General features: G+C 47.8%; 1 protein-coding gene across 3 annotated transcripts in view; it reads right to left on the minus strand.

The window, feature by feature from the left end:
* Dnmbp (dynamin binding protein) overlaps nucleotides 1-3444 on the minus strand; it is a 94321-nt gene extending 90877 nt beyond the window's left edge. For 2 of the 3 annotated variants that reach the window (XR_015627199.1, XM_087564079.1), the window contains exon 1: nucleotides 3372-3444. The gene's annotated coding sequence lies outside the window, so the exon portion shown is untranslated. 3 annotated transcript variants of the gene reach the window in all.
* Between the last annotated feature and the right edge of the window lie 15307 nt (nucleotides 3445-18751).

Below are 18751 nucleotides of genomic sequence, written 5' to 3' on the forward strand. Positions count from 1 at the left end.
CCCCCCCACTTCTCAGAGTCGAAGCTGGATTTTTGACATCCAGCCTATTCTGAGGTGTCCTTTCTGACCCCGACCACGTCATCTGCCACTTTTCCCATGTCTGCCCTGCCTGGCTGCTGTGACCTTGTCAGGCCTCCTGCTGACAAGCATGCTCCCGCTCCAGCCTCTCTCTGCTCCTACTCTCCTCTCGAGTCAGAGATCAGCAGACATCTCAGTAGAGGTCTCCCCCATCGCTCTGTGTGAACAGTAACATCACCCCTCCCCCCACCACACCCCCCACACACATACTGTACTCTCTTTCCTATCTAACTGCTTGGAACTTTCCATTGTATTCTGATGACCGGATCCCCTATGCTCACACACACCCACTGTCGCTCAGGCTCCCACTGGAGTATGCACGAGTCAGGCCTTTGCCCACTCTGCCCACACTTCCGCCCTGACTCCTACAGTACTGCCTGGATCACGCAAGTGCTCCAAAAAGTATTTGCGGAATGAATGAATGAATGAACGAATGAATGAATGAACTGACGAACCACTTGGCATCAGAACACAACCCTCAGACTCCAACTCCTTGAACAACACTTTATTGTGCTGTCTGTTCTCGGTAGCCACATATCTTCAGCCTACAGAAAAGACTTACAAAGTCAAAGATAAAATGATTCATTTTAGGCCACCCTGCACTTTTTTTTTCCTTTTCTCTTTTCTTTTTAAGACAAGGTCTCACTATGTAACCTTGGCTGAAATCTACAGAGATCTACCTGAGTTTAAAAGATTAAAGTCGTGAGCCACCACACATAGCACCAGTCAGTATGTCTTTCTTTTTTAGCCTTGGGGTTGGGGATTTAGCTCAGTGGTAGAGCGCTTGCCTAGCAAGTGCAAGGCCCTGGGTTCGGTCCCCAGCTCCGAAAAAAAAGAAAAAAGAAAAAAAAAAAAAAGAATGAAGCGCCTAAGTTAGCAGTCACTGGATAGGATAGCTCTTTCATGGATGAAGGATGGGGGTGGGGGTGGGGAATGGGGGCGAGTGGGGGATGGGGATAGGACATAGGGGTAGGGGATGGAAGATGGTCTGGTTACGGCTGGGACGGTCCATCTCCCTGCTGTCCGGGTCAGAAGCTACCTCATAATGCACTCCCAAAAGCAAGACTGAGTTATTTAGTCTTATTATTAGTTATTAGAAAAAATTAGTTTATTCAGAGGCTTTCCCGGCTGGGTGTATAAGAAACGACTCCATGCTCACTGGTGTGGAAAATTCTGAGGAGTATTCTGAATGAATCTCAAGAATGTCTTATTAACAACAGCAAAGCTTGAGAACCTCCCAGGTGACAGTGACAGAGTCACAGTGACAAAGTCACAGGCAATTACGTTAACTGACTTGTGTTTTGTCCCAAAGGGAAAAATAATAAACCTGGGAAAGTAAGCCAGCTTTGTACCTGCCCATAGATAGCAAGCCTCTGCTTGTAAACCATTTGAATCCTTTTTAAGAATCCGCCTTCCCACCCTGCCCAGTTTGAGAATAAGCAATCTGCAGCTTAAAATATGACTCTGCATTTATTTTAGCCCAGTACAAATCAAAATGGCCCAGAAGGCTGGGAACGGTGATGAATTTGAAGCATTTGGAACGCACCGTGCAGAAAAAGTTTCCTTCTAAGGCAGAGGGAAAGAGCTGTGCTCTGGAGACATCCCCCGTGATTCTGCAGACACAGAGATAAACGTTCAGAACGCAGTCTGCCCGAGCCCTCGGCGGGAGTGGAGCATCCTTGGCAGTACAAGCTCAGTGGGCAGTCTGGGGGAGACCCTACCCTGCCATGTGGGTGAAGGAGGAATGTGGAGTGGGTCAAGCAGGCAAAGGGGGTGCTCAGAGGAGCATGGGGCCAGAAAAGAGGAGGCGAGGGGGATGAAGAGGTTAGGAGGCTCTGCTTTGTGGGTTACAGGGCGAATAGCTCATACATATTTGAACAGCGTCTATAAAGATAACTACCACGTGTCAGCCCAAGCCATGCACAATGTTAGCTTAATAGTCAGCGCAGTTTGAGTCAGAATGTTCTCCGCTTATTGGAAAAATTACCTGTGACGACATGTACGTCACTTCCATGCCAGGCACGCCATTGGGTGACATTAACACGAAACATCAGTCACACACACACACACACACACACACACACACACACACACACACACACACACGAGGGGGAGGGGAACAGGTTTCACTCATTTCAGACTGAAACTCATCATGTGAGTGGGGGAGCTGGGAGCGACAGTGAAGTCGAGTATCAGCTATATCATACGAACAATTAATTTTGTCTTCTTAGAACTTCGTTGTCACCAGGAGGGATGTTTCAAGTAACTTGACATACAAATTAATGGCTTGAGTGGTGGTGGAAGGGCCTGAGAGAGCCCGAGAGACCACGAGACTCAGTAGTTTAGGGGAATGAGTCCTGATGGACACACTGACTTGAACATTAGACCTCGGCTCTGCTTTTCCTTCAACTGTTTTATAAATGCAGCACTAACTGAGGGAAGAATTAGGTCTGTGCGCTGCAAAAACCGACTGTTGATCAGTCAGCTCTATCCGAGTCATGTAACTTGACTAAGTCCAGTGGAGTCTAAACTACGCTCCAACTCGATATCGTATGATCGGTGTCATCACTAGCTTGTCACCATTATTAATTAGGAGGTTCCACGAGGTGCTCCCATGACTATAAAAGAAGTATTGTAAGACAGGTTACAAAATTTGCCGTCCATAATTCCACATACGACCTTGCTTTTCAAGTTGGTTTTTAAACTTGGTTCTCTGCGCCCCAAACATTCTTCTCAGCTCTTAATACACACCAGATGCCGGCCTATCTGGTCACCCCAACATCCTTTTATTCGAGTGACAAGACAGACAACCATCCTCCTTTGACACACACACATGCCTGGCATCAGAGCAATCGTCCTGGGTACCTAGAAACTCCAGTAAACCAAAGCTGCACCTCCGGCTAAATATAAATAGTCCTGGGTTATTTGGGAAACCATCCCTGCCTGGCTGTCACGGAATCCCGGCCTCACATGCCCACCAGCTGCAGCGGTGACCAGAGGCAGGACTGGTGCTCAGTTCTTCAACTCAAAGCCAAAGGCAGGGCGGCGCAGTGACAGCGTCCCGGCTGGGCACCTCGTCCCCGCGTCCGCGCCCCGGGACGGCTCCTAGGGCTGCGGGGGGCCCCCTGAACCCCTCGGTCGTGCGTGAGGACAGCGAGGGCCTCCCATCCCAGCCTCGCGTCCCGCGGAGCGCAGCGCAGCGCGACCCAGAGCAGCGCCGTAAGCCCTGAGCACTCCGCAGGCGACCGTCCCCGCCACCCCGCCACCCCGCCAGAGCCCGGCCCCGCACCGACCTGCTCTCTGCGCTCGGCGTTCCCTCCGCGCACGGCCACTGGTGGCCCAGCCCGGCCGCGGTCACCTCCCCTCGGCGGCGGCGGGCGGGCCGATCCGGGTGACTCCGCGCCGCCCCGCCTCCCTCCGCGCCTCTTCCGCCCCGTGGCCCCCCGGGCTCCGCTTCCCGCACTCGCGCCCCCTGGTGGCCATCCAGCCCGTCGCCCCGCCACGTCAGGGCTCGCGCTCCCAGTGCCTCTAGGGGGAAACTGAGGCACGGGCTGCTAGGGACGTTTAGCGATACACCTCGCTCAGGCTAGGATCCAGATCCCCACGCACCCGCGCTGCCGCCAACCTAGAAAACAACATTCTCCGTTGCGCGAATTCTTCGCGGTAGAGGCTAGCCTCGATCGCCCCCTCCTCCAAGTGCTGGATTACAGATTACAGGGGAGCACCACCAGGTCACTGCCCACTCCCCTTCAACTTTTTTTCCTCCCGAGCAAAGTCTAACAGTACAACTGTGAGGATTTAAAAGCAAGGAATCATAGAATACAAGAACCAGACGCCTGGGTTTCTGAAAGTCCCCCAGGATTTCTGATTGTTAAAGCTCACAAGTGCATGGAGGAGTTTCTGAAAGTCCCCCAGGATTTCTGATTGTTAAAGCTCACAAGAGCATGGAGGAGCTGGTGCAAGTGTTGGGGATTCCCCATCAGAGGACCTACCTAGCAGATTGGAAGAATGAAGGAATCTGATATCACGATGCACACACAGCAGAGATAAAGCTTTATTTTAAAATCTCATTAGCTATATTGTTTCTTAACAACTTAAAAATCGTAGTAAACTAGACATAGCACAGTGTATCGTTTGAATCGTTGTAAAGAGCGGAGTTCATCAGAGTAGATGAACCATCATCTTGTCCGGCACCAGGACCTTTTAATCCTCCCAAACTGAAACTGCTCCCTTCGAACAGGGACTCCACTCCCAGCGATCCCTCGTCTCCGTGTCCTTAAGAATTCTACTCTGGAGACCCTCATGAATGGAAACCACAATACTTGTCCTTTTGGTGTCTGCCTTATTTCGGTTAGAATAATGCTCTCGGTCTGTGCTGTTCAATGTGTCAGAATTTCCTTCCTTTTTACTGCTAAACATGCTACGTTGTGTTGATGCGTTTGTCCTTCAGTGGGCATTGGGTGGAGTTTCTCTTTTGGCTACTGTGGATGAGGCTCTGACCCAAAGTATGCCCATATCTATTGGAGTCATTGCTTCTAGTTCTTTGGAGCCTGTACCTAGCGGCGAAACGGCTGCCTCACTTACATGATTCTCTTCCTTTGCTGTTTGAACACTGAAGGAAGGCATTCTCTTAGTAAAACATAAATATTGCAGATTTTGCTTTTTACAAAATTTAGTAAATGCTTCAGTAGCCTGTGAAGCAGTGAGCTCTCCTCCCCCCTTTCAAGTAAATCGACGACCTATTACCGAGATAATGACCATTATCGTTGTTTTTCTTTCTTTCTCTTCTTTTTCTTCTTTCTTTTCTGTTTTGAGACAGGGTCTCCTTTCTCTTACGTGGCTCTGGCTGTCCTAAACCTCGCTATGTAAACCAGCTTGGCCACAAACTCCCGGAGATCCTTTTGCCTCTGCCTCCACCTCCAAGTGCGGGATGAGAGGTGTGCACGGCCACACCCGGTGCTAACAGTTGTTATTATGAACCAACCACAAGTTTATTTTCTGTGTATATGCGTTTCTAATGTGGTTTGCAGACAAGGAGTCCCTATGAAAGCAAGATAAGCCCGAAGCAAAGATTTCATTTTGAAACTAAAACAACATTGGAACGGTTTACCATGACTTAGCTCTGTCTAAACTCCTCTGTTTTTTCAAACATTTATTTATTTATTTATTTATTTATTTATTTATTTATTTGCCGCGGTAGGGGGCACTTGAGGCAGGGGTCTCATGAGGAGGTCAGAGAACAACTTCTGGGAGCCAATTCTCTCCTAGCATGTGGCCTTCAGGCCTGACAACACGTGTCTTTCTGGGCCACTTCTCAAGCCCTAATCTAAACATTTTCCTTTCACGTAAGAGTCAGTTTGGAATAAGCAGGTCACCGACTCTCAGAGGCACACTCTTTGGTGGTTGCACTAAAGTTTGAGACTGAGGGCATCGTGGAGAGTCTAAAATAAATCATGAACGGTATAATACCATTCTTCTGAGCCAGACAGTCATAGGAATGGTTTGCTGCCCTGAGACTCCTGCTAAGCTTGGGGGGCTACACAGCACCCTCTTGTAATAATTCACTTGCTTCTGTCTCTCAACAATATTATACATTTCCACACCTGGAACTGGTAACCAGACTGGTAACAATCAAATGGTATATTCCCAAGGTATCCACATTAAAAAAACAAAAAACAAACAAAAAAACCAAGTGGCCAGAACTGGTTTTGTATCTATTTCCAGTAAGGGAAAGCTGGTCCCCCCTTTTCAGAATCAATCTATTTATTAACTTGTGCCTGTGCATAATGATTAAAGTGAGCATAATGATTAAAATTGGGTGTATTCAGGAGGAGGCAGACATGGGCAGTAAGAAAAATTAATAACCTAACCTATCAGTCAAACTAAATAGAGGCTAGCCCAAACGACACCCTTTGGTAGCCAACCCTCCCTTCCTTTAGGCCACTAGGAGACCTCAGCTGCTGCCTGAGGCCCTTGGGGACCATCTTTCCTGGGGCCCACTGACAATCTGGGCAGTGTACCCCTCTCTAAATCGTGACTCTTGGCTCTAAGTGAAGTTATCCTCCTTCCTTGGCAAATCAGTGTGAGCCCTTGTTCTCAATCCTTCGGATAAGAGGCCGAGAATGTTCAAACACCCTCTGAACGAGGGAAACTCACTGTACTCTTGACACAAAATGGAGCACTGCTGGGCCTTTGGGATTCAGTCTGCCCAGCCGACAACCGGCTCCCTGTCGAAAGTCGTACTCCACAGTCCTGTGTCAGGAGATAAATCATATGCCAGGTCAGCATGGAGTAGAGAGCAAGAAGAGAACCAGCCAGGGACACAGCAGATTAACCCCTAACACCCCGGCACTTCTCTCAGCACAACAGGGCTGACAGGTAGGACGGTCCTTGAAGGAACGGAGAAAGCCCTCACCCAACCCCATTTTTTGTCCTGTTTGGGAGCTCACATAGGGACTCCAGCCAAAATAAAGGATGACCGATTTCTTTGACTGGAAAGGTGGTGGGAGGCCTCTCTGTGAACCCAATGTTTTTCCGAGACCAAAACGAGGAGAAAAGAGTAGCGGTGCAAAGAGCTAAGGCAGTGATTTCAGGGAGAAGAAACTGCAAGGCTTCGAAAGCAAAAGCAACTAGTTAATCCCGAGAGGACCCGTGTGAGCGAGTAACTACAGAGTTGTGAGCCTAGAAAACACACAGAGGCCAGTGAGGCGTCTCAGCACGTGGAGGTGCTCGCCACCACCAAGTCTGAGGAACTGAGTGTGCTGTAGGGCACTCACGTGGCGGGAAGGAGAGGATCCACCCCAGAAAGCTGCCTCTGACCTCACACGTGCACACAGACCGTAAATAACGAAGTGCGTAAAGAGCAAAGAGGAAGTGAACGCCCGGGCGTGAGGATCATCTGGACTCCAGTAAAAACGGACCGAGGTTTAGGATCAATATCTGTAGTTGAGAGGACCGGCATAAAACTGATCAAAAGAAATCTAGATGAGGTTGGGAGTACAGCTCAATGGTGGAGTACTTGCCCCACATGCATGAAGCTTCAGACTCAAGTCCCAGCGTCAGGTAAACCAACCAAGGTGGCACACACCTGTGCTCTCAGCACTTGGGAGGTGGAGGCAGGAGGATCAAAAGTTCAAGGTTACTGTTGGCCGCATAATGGCCTCAAACCCAGCCTTGTGTACACCAGACAATCCTGATAGGTGGGGGTAGAGAGGGTGAGAGAAGATAGAGAGGGTGGGGCCTGCCTTGTAAGACATGAGATTAGTATGTAACATTACAACCTGGAAATAAAGCTGGAGAGATGGCTCAGTGGTTGAGAGCACTGACTGCTCCTCCAGAGGTCCTGAGTTCGGTTCCCAGTAACTACGTGGTGGCTCACAACCATCTGTAATGGGATCTGATGCCCTCTGCTGGTGTGCCTGAAGACAACTAAATATACTCACCTACATAAAAATAAGTAAATAAATATTTTTTTTTTAAAAAAAAAAACTTGTGAATAAAGACTGGAGAGATGGCTTGGCAAGTAAGAGCACCGGCTGCTCTTCTAGAGGACCTGGGTTGATTCCCAGTGCCCACGTGATAGCTCACAACCATTTGTAGTTCCAGTGCTGTAGGATCAGACATCTTCTGGCCCCTACTCAACCCAGGCACATACATGGCTCAATGACATCCATTCAGGCAAAGCACTCATACACATAAAATAAAAATAACCAAATACTTTCTTCTTCTTCTTTTTTTCTTTTTTTCAGAGCTAGGGACCGAACCCAGGGCCTTGTGCTTGCTAGGCAAGCGCTCTACCACTGAGCTAAATCCCCAACCCCCAAATATTTTAAAAATTGTATAAATATATGCTTCCTTCCGTCTTCAGTAATTTCCAATAAACCCAAACACAGAATTCTTGTCACTTTTGGTGAATCTCAGCTGTTTAAACTATTCAGATGTGTCAGCCTTTGATCTCAGATCTAAAGGGAACCCTTCCTGACAGGGGGCAACCCTACCTGCCAGGGCACTGTGGGTCTAGGTCTGAACTTTCGCTGTCATCGTGGACAGCATCAAAAAACGGCAGCTGGTCCATGGCTAGGCCCACAGCAGAGCTTCTCTTGAATGTACCATGTCCGGGCCATAAGCTGATTAGAGTATCAGGCTGCTGACTGAAGCTGGCCTCACACAGGATCCATGATAATCCTGGGGGCAGCCAGGGGCCTCGTCGAAGGTGAGAAGTACAGCCTGATGCCCGTGCTCACTCCTGCTCAGTACAGCCTGATGCCCGTGCTCACTCCTTCTGCTCAGTACAGCCTGATGCCCGTGCTTACTCTCACTAAGGAAGAAGCTGTCCAGAGCCTGGTGGTACACTATGGAAGATGGGCTTTCGACTATTCATAAAAAGGGGTCAGAACACATCTCGAGTCCAGGGGCAGAGACAGTGGAAGACCAGCGCGCACCAGGGATGGAAGTGGGCAGGGAGGGCATTTTCCCTCACAGGGTGGAGGAGGATGGTTTTCACAGAGCCACATCTGTTTGGAGGACTAGTGCCAAGGCAGGGCCAGCTCCGAGCATGGGCTCTCGACATGAGGGTCTCAACAGACCTCTAGCTCCAAAAAAAATTTACATCACCACTCATAACAGTAGCAAAATTACAGCTATGACGTAGCAATGAAAATAATTTCATAGTTGGGGGTCACCATGGCAAAACTGTGTTAAGGGGTCACAACATTAGGAGGGTTAAGAATCACTGTCTTAGAGAAAGATAGCAGGCTCCACTGGGGGCTCTAGAGTAATGCACTTCCTATTTTGTTCTTAGGAAAGTTCCCTGTGGGAACAAACAACACAAGAACTGTACTCAGTGTCTTTGCAGGGTGTTTGATGCTATGCAGAAGGCCCACTTCTCATCTACCTGTGGAAGTCCCAAGTGGCTTCAGAGTCCATCTCAGTTAAAAATAAAAACAAAGCCAGCAATGGTGGCGGCACAGACCTATTATCCCGACAGGCAGAGGCAGAGAGGCAGAGGCAGAGGCAGAGGGAGAGGCAGAGGCAGAGGCAGAGGCAGAGGCAGAGGCAGAGGCAGAGGCAGAGGCAGAGGCAGAGGCAGAGGCAGAGGCAGAGGCAGAGGCAGAGGCAGAGGTAGAGGCAGAGGCAGAGAGAGAGGCAGAGAGGCAGAGAGGCAGAGAGGCAGAGAGGCAGAGAGGCAGAGAGGCAGAGAGGCAGAGAGAGGCAGAGGCAGGAGGATCTCTGTGAGTCTGAATCCAGCATGGTCTAAATAGAGAGTTCCAGGCAGACTCGGCTATGTAGTGAGAAAACAAAGGACATTTTTTAAAAAGTAGACAAAACTAAAGCATTAACACAAACACCCATCGTAGCACATGAAGCTCGCCTCAATGTGCAGATGCTGAACTCAAGTAATATTCTTAAAACTTATTTAGCTTTCATTTTATTTTTATGAATATCAGTGTTTTGCCTGCGTGTCCGCCTGGGTTCCACACATGTGTCTGATGCCTGTGAAGGCCAACAGAGTACATCAGATCCCCTGCAATTGAGTTATACAATTGTGAGCTGCCATGTGAGTGCTGGGAATTGAACCCAGGACCTCTGGAAGGGTGGTCAGAGCCCTTAACTAAGCCATCCATCCAGTCCTAGAAGCAGTATTTCTTTTAAAACCTATCTATTTTTATGTGCCTTTTTTTTTCCTATTCTTTTTTTTTCGGAGCTGGGGATCGAACCCAGGGCCTTGCGCTTCCTAGGCAAGCGCTCTACCACTGAGCTAAATCCCCAACCCCTTTATGTACCTTTTAAAAGAGGTCTTTCTTCCTATTTCCATAGAGATAAGAAAGGGAGAAGGTATTTGGGTTCTGGAAGAGTGAAGGAAATCAGAAACTGGTAATACAGAGGCTAAAATACCAAGGACAACTGTGTTTTTGCTTCATGTGTATGAGTGTTTTGTATGCTTGTATCTCTGTGCGTCACTCGTATGCCTGTATGCCTGGTGTCCAAGGAGGCCAAAAAACGGTGCTCGATCCCTTAGGCATGGAGTCACAGATGGTTGTGAGCTGCCGTGTGGGTGCTAGGTATGAACTCAGGTCCTCTGAGAGAGCAGGCAGTGATCACCGAGCCATCTCTTCGGCCCTGAAGAGAATTTTATAGAAAATATTTATTATAACCTGGCCTTCTGTAAGGACCACAGCGTATAAAAAGTCTCCAAGGAACAGAACCAGGATTCCTTATTTGAGTAGAATTAATTTTTTTTGGTAAAAAAAAAAATCTTGATGGTTATTTGTGTGTGTGTGTGTGTGTGTGTGTGTGTGTGTGTGTGTGTGTGTGAATTTTTGCACGCCTGCATGTTCCACAGTGCTCCCGTGGAGGACAGAGACCAGCTTGCAAGAAGTGCCAATCAGATCTCTCTCTCCGCCATGTGGAGTCTAACAATGGAGCTCTGGTCATCAAACTTGGCAGGAGCATCTATACCCATCTTGCTGGCTCCTAGAGGTAAATTTTAAAATGTAGCTGGGCATGGTGACGCAGCAGTGAAACTGTAACACTTGAAAGACTGAGACAAGAGGGTCTTGAGTTCAAGACTAGCTTGGGCTACCCAGTGAGACACTGCCTCAATAAAAACAACAACAACAGCAACAACAACAACTACAGGTCCACTGTTTGTGGCGGTTGTCCACCTTACTGGAACATGATGATAAAGTTCGTCTTTTTCTCTCTAGATAACCTTGGCACACACCATGATGAGCATAGAGGTGGTCACTGTCACTCTTAGTTTATAAACGAGGAGCAGAGGCTCCATGAGGTGGGCTCCTCTCGTCTTCCTAAGCTCTCCACGACACAACCACTCATATGGTTTGTATCAGCAAAGCATGGTATGTATGCGGCAAGGAGTCCTGCATGCCAGGCTGGCCTTGAACACCATGTTGCTAAAGATGTCCTAGAACTTCCGAACCTCTTGTTCCCATCTCCTGCCCACTGGGATTTGACGGATGGCAGAATGAAAGCCCTGCAAGTCCCCTGTCCTGGCTGGTTTTGTGTGTCAAACTTGACACAAGCTAAAGTTATCACAGCGAAAGGAGCTTCCGTTGAGGAAATGCCTCCATGAGACCCAGTTGTAAGGCATTTTCTCAACTAGTGACCAAGGGTGGGAGGGCTCATTGTGGGTGGTGCCATCCCTGGGATAGTAGTCCTGGGTTCTATAAGAAAGCAGGCTGAGCAAGCCAGGGGAAGCAATCCAGTAAGCAGCATCCCTTCATGGCCTCTGCATCAGCTCCTGCCTCCAAGTTCCTGCCCTGTGTGAGTTCCTGTCCTGACTTCCTTTTGTGATGAACAGCAATGTGCACCTGTAAGCTGAATAAACCCTTTCCTCCACAATTTGCTTCTTGGTCATGATGTTTTGTGTAGGAATAGATAAATGACTAAGATAATAGGCAAGCACTCTACCAAGTGAATCACGGCCCCAGACAATAATTGTTACGAGGTGGCACACCGCCTTTCTACTTTTTGTTTATGTGTTTATTTAAATTCACTCACTTTGTTTAGGAAGGGACAATTTGTATGAGACCCTTGGGTGAAAATCAACCTATCTATATTACATCTATATGTGATAATCATAGCAAGTTATCATCTGAATAAATGCAGAGGACACAAGGCTGACACTAAACTCTCATTCCTGAGAGTGAGGGCTGCTCTTTCAAGTGTTAAGCAAACAAACACACGAACAAACAAAGCGCAAAGCTATTCACTGTTGGACGTGAGGCTGCCCTGTGGTTTTACTCCATTTTGTGTAAGCCTAGGGTACGCAGATGGTGCCTTGCTCTGGGAGACTCCAGTAGAGAAGCAGCATTTGACTTGTTTTGAGAAAGCAGGATGAATCTACACCTGGATGGACCAGCCATGCAGCACAGACCAACAAATGACTCATTCCCACGAGTATGCCACCATGACATTCCCACATTACAGCTAGGCTGCGTCTAGGCTGGGAGAACACAAGCTTGTAGACCTGTCAGTCACCTTGCCTCCTCTTGGGAGAGACTTCGAGAAAGAGGCTATCACCACAGACAATGAAATAAAAAGTAGAGAGATTTTAGGCTACAGAGTGGGGTAGCAGGATCCAGCTGTGTGTGAAGTCCTCATGCACAAAGACTTAGCTATTTAAGACACTAGTGCTAATCAGAAATGAAACTTTTACTGTGGCATAACGAGAAAAAGGAGTTAGTATACTTTTTGAAAAAAGATTTATTTATTTATTTATTTATTTATTTATTTATTTATTTAATATATATGAGTACACTGTAGCTGTCGACAGACACACCAGAAGAGAGTGTTGGATCCCATTACAGATGGCTGTGAGCCACCATGTGGTTGCTGGGATTGAACTCAGATCCTCTGGAAGAGCAGTCAGTGCTTTTAACCGCTGAGCCATCTCTCCAGCCCGGGTTAGTATACTTTTAAAGATTGCACTTTGTTTATTAGTCTGTTTATTTCATTTGAGACAGGATCTCACTGTATAGACCAGGCTGGCCTTGAACTCACAGAGATCCTCCTGCCTCCCAATTGCTGGGATTAAAGGCCTGTATCAACATGTCCAGCTCAAACTTTTTGTTTTATGTGTCTGTATGGTATGAGTGTGTGTGTGTGTGTATGTGTGTGTGAGTGTGAGTGTGTATATATGTGTGAGTGTGTATATACGTGTGTGTATGTGTGTGTGAGTGTGAGTGTGTATATGTGTATGTGTGTATGAGTGTGTATATACGTGTGTGTGTGTGTGTGTGTGTGTGTGTGTGTGTGTGTGTGTGTGTGTGTAGCAGGAGTTACAGGTGAGTAAGAGCTTCCCAAGATGAGTTCTGGGAACTGATCCCAGGTTCTCTAGAAGAACAGTGAGCTCTCTTACCTGCTAAGACATCTCTCCAGCCCTGGATCATGACTTTTAATGTTAAATGATAGATTTCCTAACCTGGGACATGAAAGCTGTTATGAGTTCATGAAGGTGGAGAGGATGGCAGACATATTTCTTCTAATTGGCCTTATTAGAAAGTTAGTAAGTTACTCCAAAATAGTGGATCTTTTAACTTGTCATTAAAATGTTTTATTGGTCTGTGGAATAATAAAATAACTTTATTGGTTAGCTATAAACCACAGCATATAAACATTTAGGTATTTTGGGAAAGGAATGGAATTGTGGTCCTCTTATTTCTTATTTTTGCTTGATCTGATTCTGGAGACAATTTAAGGAGATTCATCAGCTCCTTTGATCTCAAACTCAGCATGGTTTCTCCAGGCCTAAGGCCTGGCTGGAGACACTAAAGGAAGTCAAAGAGGTCTTTTCCCTCCCCATGAGGGGAACATGGAGCCAAGAAGCAGTTTTATTTGTCTGTTCCCAGGACTGTGTGAAGAGGGCCAGCAGAGAGACAAGCCACAGCCCACCCTGAAGCTGCTCTCTGCAGGTGTTCAGGGTTTCTGCCAACTCTAGCTGTACCCAGTCAGGGAGAAGCTTAACCAGTGTGAGGGAAAGAGAAGTAGAGAAAGACCCAAGATGGGAAAGGGCGCCCTTGGTGAGGCGGGGAAGAGGCGTGGTGGGGAAGGGAAGGTGCGGGGTGAGGATCATTAAGCAGATGACAGGTGAGGGGAAGCCTTTCCAAATGGTGGAGTTTAACTTTTAGGAAGAGCAGAGGACACACGTTTGCTTAGGCATCTGCCCAGCAACATTTTTCAAGGTTTGAAGTCTGAATGAAGCCAGTGTTGCAGCTGCCCTGAAGTCATACTCCAGGTGGGAGTGGGCCCCTAGCATGCTGGCTCTGGGCCTGGAACACAGTAGGACAGATCACGGAGGACGACCCTCTCCACACAGAGACTTCAGCTTCTCCAGGTCTGATGCCAGACTTGCCCAGAGACAAGTTGCCCCACTTTATAGAACCTCGTTTTGGGGAATAGAACCCAGGTCCTCCTGGGTGTTCTGTTGCCATGGAAAGTGGGTCCTTCCTGCTCATTGCTGACCAGACTCTGTGGTTTGGATGCTATGCCATCCTATGCTGAGTTAGACTTGTAGTGTGGGGGAAAGTGAGAGCATCCACCTGTGGGCACACATTTTTTCCAACCTCTGTTAATAAGGGCACAGGGAGGTAGACCTTTTTAGAAATAATTTCTTTGGGGGTGAGTCCAATCTTCGTTGTCCCGATACAGCAGTTCAGTCCTGTATCAAACACCAGACACGAATCAGCAGCTGCCATCCCGTCCTCTCATCAGGAAGACACCACACATGAACCAGCAGCTTCAGGTCAATCCTGAAGAAACCACAAGGCTTGACAACCGGCTTGAGTCTGAGGAAGAGGCAAGAAGCCTCAGGAACCTCACGAGTAAGGCGAACCAATTCGCGTGTGCTGTTAGCAAGGCGGAGCAAACCAAACTACAGCTCCAGCTCCCAGCGTCCGTGGGGTTTATGTACCTAATTTTTTTAAAGATTTATTTATTTATTTAATGTGTATGAGTACACTGTCACTGTCTTCAGATATATCAAAAGAGGGCATCGGACCCCATTACAGATGGCTGCGAGCTGCCATGTGGTTACTGGGAATTGAACTCAGGACCTCTGGAAAAGCAGTCAGTGCTCTTAACCCCTGAGCCATCTCTCCAGCCCCTTATTTATATACCTTCACCGTGCATTCTTTCACGTGTTTGCTGTAGCAAAACATCCTTTCCTCTGGGAGCTCCAGCAAAACATCATTTGACACAACTGACTTTCCAAAGAAACCGGAAGTTTCCATTTCACCTACCAGGGTCACCCATGTGCCCTTGCATCCAAGAGATGCTAGAGACAGAGAGGCTGCTCCCTGCTACAGGATCCTTGGGCTCATGACTCCTTTGGCCTGGGTTGATTACAGGTCTGTTCTCAGTGAGCCTCCCATGTTCTCCTTTCCATATCAGCCCGGATGACATCGTCTGCTCTGATGAATCCTCCTCAAACATCCAGACTCTGCAGGTTCCTGCTCCTGAGCTCTGGGCTTCACATTTCAGATAAAGATTCTTCTTCTTAGGTTTTTATACAGTAAATTGTTTTAGTTTTTGTTGCTTCCTCCACATTTGTCTGACTCCAAAAAGGTAGAAACCGTGTCTCTCTGGTTTGTCTCTCTCTCCACCACTCAAACAGGATGTGGTTTATACACGCAGCTCGACTGTCCACCAGATGAACAAATACCACTGTTGTACTATAGTCTCTGTTCCTGTCGATCCATAGAACACTTTTGAAAGCAGACTTCTCTGTACGTGCCTGGATGGTGTTCCTGGTGTGTATGTCTGAACACCTTGTGCATGTGTGGTATCCATGGAGACCAGAGGGTATCAGATCATCTGGAACTGGAGCTACCAAGGACTGTGAGTCACCATGTGGACGCTAGGCACCAAACCCAAGTCCCCTGGACGAGCACCAGGTGCTCTTAGGGCTCAGAGTCATCTCTCCGTCCTTCTTTCCCCAACACTTCTGAGGGCAAACATGGTTTTTTTGCACACCAACAACCAGTTCTTCAGCCCTCTATACTCTACACACACTGGGTCCCCAATAATTTGGTTCTGTTAGGACACTAAGTTCTTGCTAGGAACTGAACTTGGGTCCTCTGGAAGAGCAGCAAGCTCTCTTAATCACCAAGCCATCTCTCTAACTGTTTTGGGACTGAATGAGAAGTGGAAGGGAGCCCAGTGCTCACTCTCATTGCACCCTGATCCTCGGCTATAGAACTCAGCAGCTGTGACTTCCACTGTGAGGCAGAGTAAACCCTTTCTCCCCTAAATTGCTTCTGTGAGAGGTCTCCTCCTCTCTTTAAATTTATTTTATGCAATGAGTACACTGTTGCTGTCTTCAGACACACCAGAAGAGGGCGTCAGATCCCATTACAGATGGTTGTGAGCCACCATGTGGTTGCTGGGATTTGAACTCAGGACCTCTGGAAGAGCAGTCAGTGCTCTTAACTGCTGAGCCATCTCTCCAGCCCCCTCCCCCCTCTTCTTTAATCACAGCAACAGGAAAATATGCTAAGAAACTCTTCCCTTGCCCTACCCTGGAGGGAAAGGTCACACTTATGGGGTTGGAAAGATGGCTCAGCAGGAAAGAGCACATACCTGTCACCAGAATCCAGTTCCCAGCACCCAGCACCCAGCACCCACAGCAGGTTGCTCACAACCACCTGTAACTTCACCTCTGGGTATCCGAGTCCTTTGGATTCACACACACACACACACACACACACACACACACACACACACACACCACACCACAGAGAGAGAGAGAGAGAGAGAGAGAGAATTTCCTTTTAACAGGCCAGGCATGGTATATGTCTTTAATCTAAGCACATCAGAGACAGAGGCAGGCAGGAGGATTTCTGCTCACATTTTCTTCTCAGTGTTGTGTTAATGACTTTAGCTCTGAGGAAGACAGAACTAAAGACCATCCAGTCTTGGGACACTAGTAAGGCATTCCACAGCCCACTGACAGTTTAGTGCAAACATGGGAACACTGGCATCCCTGCTCGCTCTAACCTTGTCCCTGCTCACTCTAACCTCGCCCTTGCTCACTCTAACCTCTGGGTAAAGTTCACTACACCTGATCCTTTAAAACCTGTTGTATGGTGCCGTTGAGATGGCTCAGGAGGTGGTGGCAGCTTGCTGACAAGCCTGAGGCCCTGAGTTCAAGTCCCAGGACCCACTTGGTAGAAAGAGGGAATCAACTCCTACAAGCCGTCCTCTGATCCCCACATGCATCATGCCATGGTATGTGCACGCACAATGGTAACTAAATATTTTCTTCAATCTGTGCATTTTATTTCTGTGATCTTTCGGGGATGGCTGTTGTTAGCATTTCCTCTAGGCTCCGTCCAACAGTTGCTTAGCAACAGCCAGGTACTAGGTCTCCCACCCTTCCACCCCCCCCCCACCCAACATTTTCCTCTCCATGTGTTCTGGCCGGCCTTTCCCCTTCTCTCTCCTGTCTCTGTCCTTCTCTTTCTTTCTCCGCATCTACTCCCTTCCCAGACCCCCTTCCCATGTCCCAAATAAACTTCATTTTATACTAGACCTGTTGTATAGGAACAACCTTGATACCTTGGAGGGGGGTATGCCTCAATATGGACCCACTAAGGCACCCCCTCCCACTCATCACCCCTCGTGGCATTGGGATGCTATCTAGTCTAAAAAGTGAGTGTCCTCCCACCTCAAGTAGGAAGACGAATCACTCAACCATGAACAATTCCGTTCAGGAGGGAAAGTGCCACAAAGACCAAGAAATCAAACGGGCTCTCTAGCACCTGGGGTTGACCACTGTCTTAGAAGCAGGATGGTTGGGGCTGGGGATTTAGCTCAGTGGTAGAGCGCTTACCTAGGAAGCACAAGGCCCTGGGTTCAGTCCCCAGCTCCGAAAAAAAAAAAAAAAAAGAACCAACAAAACAAAACAAAAAAAAAAAAAAAAAAGAACCAACAAAACAAAACAAAACAAAACAAAAAAAAAAAAAAAAAAAAAAAAAGAAGCAGGATGGTCTCAGCGTAGCCTCTCAGGAGACTGCTGCTTCCAAACTCATCACCACACTCAGAGTCCAGATGCTTGTGCTGACAAGGTCCTGCCTGAAGGACCATCCTCTGAGGAAGGACGGGCAGGGGTTGCTTTCCCTTCCTTGATGTTTTATGAGACTCACCTTTAGTCTCCCCAAACTCTGGGCTAGGCAGATAATATGTGGTTTTTGTTGTTGTCTTGTTTGGAAGACAAGGTGGGGTTTTGTTTCCTTGTTTGTGGTTTTTTGTTTTTTGTTTTTTTTTTTTAACTTACAGCCACACAGAAAATAAAGAACAGAGCTACAATTAAGACTCAGGTCTGTCAGAGTTCAAAACCCATGCCTTTCACTGTGATGCCCTCCAGCACCGGGCAGCAGCAGCCACTCAGGCTGGCCTCCTATATAGATTTCCTCTCTAAAACTCTAGGTTATAGAACCAGTCAGGAAAATGCAAGGCCAAAGTCAGAAGGTCTTCTTTCTTACTACGTCAGCCCTGCCCACCACTCCCACCCTTAATGACTTCACAACAGCCTTCTCTGTCTCACGTTGTTATAACACAGTCCCTGGAGCTGGATAACCTACAAAGCAGAGAGGTTTGACTTGGGATTCCAGTGCCTGGAGAGTCCTAACATGGCCCCTGCATCCTGGCAGAAGCCTGAGGTCTGCTTCTATTGAGGAACTGAGCCCTGAGGGTCAGTTAAGCTAGAAACCACTGGCCACTGTGGAAATGGTCCTAGGTCATTCTGGATTACCTCAGCACCGCAGTCATTCTTTCTTTCTTTTTTTTTTTTAGAATTATTTATTTAGTTTCTTTTAATGTATATGAGTACACTGTAGCTGTTTTCAGATCCATCAGAAAAGGGCATAAGATCCCATTACAGATGGTTGTGAGCCACCATGTGGTTGCTGGGAATTGAACTCAGGACCTCTGGAAGAGCAGTCAGTGCCCTTAACCACTGAGTCATCTCTCCAGCCCCACTGCAGTCATTTTGACAACTTCTTGCAGCACCATGTTGTCACCAGCTTCAGGCCAGACTCTCAGACAGACAGACAACCAGCCTGAACTGTCTCAGTATGCAGTGACCCGAACCAGACTCCCAGAAAGGTCTCCAGAACCCTGTTGCAGAGCAGACATGTATATATGCACCAGTTTC

Source organism: Rattus norvegicus, chromosome 1 (assembly GCF_021556685.1).
Source record: "Rattus norvegicus strain SHRSP/BbbUtx chromosome 1, alternate assembly SHRSP_T2T, whole genome shotgun sequence".
Lineage (NCBI taxonomy): Eukaryota > Metazoa > Chordata > Mammalia > Rodentia > Muridae > Rattus > Rattus norvegicus.